This window comes from Hemiscyllium ocellatum (assembly GCF_020745735.1).
Source record: "Hemiscyllium ocellatum isolate sHemOce1 chromosome 15 unlocalized genomic scaffold, sHemOce1.pat.X.cur. SUPER_15_unloc_1, whole genome shotgun sequence".
Taxonomy (NCBI): Eukaryota; Metazoa; Chordata; class Chondrichthyes; order Orectolobiformes; family Hemiscylliidae; genus Hemiscyllium; species Hemiscyllium ocellatum.
The window spans coordinates 1,427,395-1,432,394 of record NW_026867445.1 but is presented as its reverse complement, the minus strand read 5'-3'; the positions used below and the strand labels follow the sequence as shown (position 1 = coordinate 1,432,394).

The 5,000-nt window shown below is 51.4% G+C and overlaps 1 pseudogene; it reads right to left on the bottom strand.

The window, feature by feature from the left end:
* Nucleotides 1–4,971: 4,971 nt before the first annotated feature.
* LOC132805994 (28S ribosomal RNA) overlaps nucleotides 4,972–5,000 on the bottom strand; it is a 3,279-nt pseudogene continuing 3,250 nt past the window's right edge.

Here is a 5,000-nt window from a genome sequence, read left to right as displayed (position 1 = left end):
CGCACTTGCCGGGTGGCAGAGGAAGGACCGGACTATGTACAATAGCGGCCAACGACTCCCAGAGCCGGTAGTGCGGCGTCTGCTCTCAGCCTAAGAGGCTTCTGGGAGTGCTCAGGCAAGGGTCAGCCTGCACCCTTGCTGGCAGCACCCAGGGGAACCAGGACGCTTGCATCTCTCGCCTTCATTTTCGACACAAACGCCTGAGGAGGGAAGCCAACCCTCCGTGTGTCAAGAGACCGTCCCCGCCCCGGCCTCCGACTGATTCTTAGAACGGACGGAAAGAGTCAGGCAAGCCTGTTAAGACTTCCGCGAACTCTCCGGCTTGCACTGAGACGCGAGGTCGATGTGCTCAGCACCACGGGGCCCCTTTCGCCTGCAGGTCCCGAGCCGCCAACATGTTCTAAGTATCGTGTTCTCCAAACCTGGGTGACGGGCACCGCAGGGAGGCAGAGCCATCGCACTTGCCGGGTGGCAGAGGAAGGACCGGACTATGTACAATAGCGGCCAACGACTCCCAGAGCCGGTAGTGCGGCGCCTGCTCTCAGCCTAAGAGGCTTTTGGGAGTGCTCAGGCAAGGGTCAGCCTGCACCCTTGCTGGCAGCACCCAGGGGAACCAGGACGCTTGCATCTCTCGCCTTCATTTTCGACACAAACGCCTGAGGAGGGAAGCCAACCCTCCGTGTGTCAAGAGACCGTCCCCGCCCCGGCCTCCGACTGATTCTTAGAACGGACGGAAAGAGTCAGGCAAGCCTGTTAAGACTTCCGCGAACTCTCCGGCTTGCACTGAGACGCGAGGTCGATGTGCTCAGCACCACGGGGCCCCCTTCGCCTGCAGGTCCCGAGCCGCCAACATGTTCTAAGTATCGTGTTCCCCAAACCTGGGTGACGAGCACCGCAGGGAGGCAGAGCCATCGCACTTGCCGGGTGGCAGAGGAAGGACCGGACTATGTACAATAGCGGCCAACGACTCCCAGAGCCGGTAGTGCGGCGCCTGCTCTCAGCTTAAGAGGCTTTTGGGAGTGCTCAGGCAAGGGTCAGCCTGCACCCTTGCTGGCAGCACCCAGGGGAACCAGGACGCTTGCATCTCTCGCCTTCATTTTCGACACAAACACCTGAGGAGGGAAGCCAACCCTCCGTGTGTCAAGAGACCGTCCCCGCCCCGGCCTCCGACTGATTCTTAGAACGGACGGAAAGAGTCAGGCAAGCCTGTCAAAGAATTGAGCAGATGTCAAAATCTTTTAAGACTTCCGCGAACTCTCCGGCTTGCACTGAGACCCGAGGTCGATGTGCTCAGCACCACGGGGCCCCTTTCGCCTGCAGGTCCCGAGCCGCCAACATGTTCTAAGTATCGTGTTCCCCCAAACCTGGGTGACGAGCACCGCAGGGCGGCAGAGCCATCGCACTTGCCGGGTGGCAGAGGAAGGACCGGACTATGTACAATAGCGGCCAACCACTCCCAGAGCCGGTAGTGCGGCGTGCGAGGTCTGCTCTCAGCGGAAGAGGGTTTTGGAATGCTCAGGCAAGGGCCAGCCTGCACCCTTCCTGGCCGCTCCCACGGGAACCAGGCTACTTGCAATCCTTTCCCCCAATAGCAAGTGCCTTTTGGAGGGACGGCCGGAGTCAACGTGGGGTTTGCCCGCCCTCCAAAGTGTCAAGAGACCGCCGCACAGGCCTCTGACTGATTCTTAGAACAGGCAGCAAGAGTTGGGTAAGTCTGTCGAAAATTTGACAAAGTGTCAAAAAATTAGACTTCCGAGAGCTCTTGGGCATGCACACAGGCCTGTCATTCAAGTGCTCTGCCCGCGGAACCGTTTTTCGGATGCCTTTCAAAGTGGTCCCCGCGCCGCCATTTTGTTCTAAAAATCGTGTTCCCAGAAATCTCCGGGTACCCCGCCAACCTCACTGTGTCACAATGTCAAGTGGCACTGAATGGGTCTGAATTTCAAATTCGACTGCTTCGCTCTGGAACTCGAACCCGGCAAAAACCGTTTGGATTTTTCCCGGTCCAGACTTCCGCGGCAGACAAAGTTAAAGTTTTCGGGCTGCAGACTCAAAACGACATCTGGCCAACCGCCGGGCTCAATTCGCCCAGTTCCTCCGGCACTTCGGAACTCATGTTCGGCATGAGTTTTTGAATCTTTCCCGATGCTTCGGCATTTTCCTCCGCTGACACTTAGAATATTTTTCACACTTGGCCGAAAATTTTTCTAAGTTTTTCTGGTTACTGATTTCTTCTTTTCGGGCATTTTTTCTAAGTTTTCTTGGTTACTCATTTCTCATTTTCAAACATTTTTCTAAGTTTTTCTGGTTACTGATTTCTTCTTTTTGTGCATTTTTCTAAGTTTTCTTGGTTACTCATTTCTCATTTTCAAACATTTTTCTAAGTTTTTCTGGTTACTCATTTCTCATTTTCAAACATTTTTTCTAAGTTTTTCTGGTTACTGATTTCTTCTTTTTGGGCATTTTTCTAAGTTTTCTTGGTTACTCATTTCTCATTTTCAAACATTTTTCTAAGTTTTTCTGGTTACTGATTTCTTCTTTTTGGGCATTTTTCTAAGTTTTCTTGGTTACTCATTTCTCATTTTCAAACATTTTTCTAAGTTTTCTGGTTACTCATTTCTCATTTTCAAACATTTTTCTAAGTTTTTTCTGGTTACTGATTTCTTCTTTTTGGGCATTTTTCTAAGTTTTCTTGGTTACTCATTTCTCATTTTCAAACATTTTTCTAAGTTTTTCTGGTTACTCATTTCTCATTTTCAAACATTTTTCTAAGTTTTTCTGGTTACTGATTTCTTCTTTTTGGGCATTTTTCTAAGTTTTCTTGGTTACTCATTTCTCATTTTCAAACATTTTTCTAAGTTTTTCTGGTTACTCATTTCTCATTTTCAAACATTTTTTCTAAGTTTTTCTGGTTACTGATTTCTTCTTTTTGGCATTTTTCTAAGTTTTCTTGGTTACTCATTTCTCATTTTCAAACATTTTTTCTAAGTTTTTCTGGTTACTCATTTCTCATTTTCAAACATTTTTCTAAGTTTTTCTGGTTACTCATTTCTGCTTTTCCAACGTTTTACTAAGTTTTGCTGGTTACTGAGTTCACACTTTTAAACATTTTCGGGCATTTTTCTACGTTTTTCATGTTACTCATTTAGCACTTTCAGGCACTTTCCTATGCTTTCCTGCTTACTGATTTCACACTTTTAAGCATCTTCGGGCATGTTCCCTAAGTTTTGCAGTTCATTCGTTTGGGACAGTCAGGCAACTTTCCTAAGCTTTCCTGGTAACCGAATTCACATTGTTGAGAACTTTGGAACCCTTCCCTAAGCTGTGCTGGTTACTCACTTTACCTCTTCAGACACTTGCCCCGTTGTGACAGAGACCACTTCCCGACTCGGGAAATTCACCAAATTCGGCCTGAACTCAGAGGGCAGTCCCCCCTCGAAGGCGTGAAGTCGGCAGAATCGCCGGGTCAAATCCGGCTGAGCTACCCGGCTTGGAAGCCTCAAAGTCGGTAAGAGCTGTCAGGTTCACTCCCATCCCCGTTTGGACCACTTCCCGACTCGGGAAATTCACCAAATTCGGCCTGAACTCAGAGGACAGTCCCCCCTCGAAGGCGTGACAGTCGGCAGAACCGCCGGATCAAATCCGGCTGAGCTACCCGGCCCCGAAGCCTCAAAGTCGGTAAGAGCTGTCAGGTTCACTCCCATCCCCGTTTGGACCACTTCCCGACTCGGGAAATTCACCAAATTCGGCCTGAACTTATACAACAGTCCCCCCCTCGAAGGCGTGACAGTCGCAGAACCGCCGGATCAAATCCGGTTGAGCTACCCGGCTTGGAAGCCCCAAAGTCGGTAAGAGCTGTCAGGTTCACTCCCATCCCCGTTTGGACCACTTCCCGACTCGGGAAATTCACCAAATTCGGCCTGAACTTAGACAACAGTCCCCCCTCGAAGCCGTGACAGTCGCTAGAACCGCCGATCAAATCCGGTTGAGCTACCCGGCTTGGAAGCCCCAAAGTCGGTATGAGCTGTCAGGTTCACTCCCATCCCCGTTTGAACCACTTCCCGACTTAGGAAATTCACCAAATTCGGCCTGAACTTAGAGGAGAGTCCCCGCTCGAAGGCGTGGAAGTCGGCAGAATCGCCGGGTCAAATCCGACTGAGCTACCCGGCCCCGAAGCCTCAAAGTCGGTAAGAGCTGTCAGGTTCACTCCCATCCCCGTTTGGACCACTTCCCGACTCGGGAAATTCACCAAATTCGGCCTGAACTTATACAACAGTCCCCCCTCGAAGGCGTGGCAGTCGCAGAACCGCCGGATCAAATCCGGTTGAGCTACCCGGCTTGGAAGCCCCAAAGTCGGTAAGAGCTGTCAGGTTCACTCCCATCCCCGTTTGGACCACTTCCCGACTTAGGAAATTCACCAAATTCGGCCTGAACTTAGAGGAGAGTCCCCGCTCGAAGGCGTGGAAGTCGGCAGAATCGCCGGGTCAAATCCGACTGAGCTACCCGCCCCGAAGCCTCAATGTCGGTAAGAGCTGTCAGGTTCACTCCCATCCCCGTTTGGACCACTTCCCGACTCGGGAAATTCACCAAATTCGGCCTGAACTTAGACAACAGTCCCCCCCTCGAAGCCGTGGCAGTCGCTAGAACCGCCGGATCAAATCCGGTTGAGCTACCCGGCTTGGAAGCCCCAAAGTCGGTATGAGCTGTCAGGTTCACTCCCATCCCCGTTTGGACCACTTCCCGACTTAGGAAATCACCAAATTCGGCCTGAACTCAGAGGACAGCCCCCCTCGAAGGCGTAGCAGTCGGCAGAACCGCGGGATCAAATCCGGCTGTGCTACCCGGCCCCGAAGCCTCACAGTCGGTATGAGCAGTTAGGTTCAGTCCCATCCCAGTTTGGGCCATTTCCCGACTTAGGAAATTCGCCAAATTCGGCCTGAACTTATACAACAGTCCCCCCTCGAAGGCGTGACAGTCGCTAGAACCGCCGGGTCAAATTT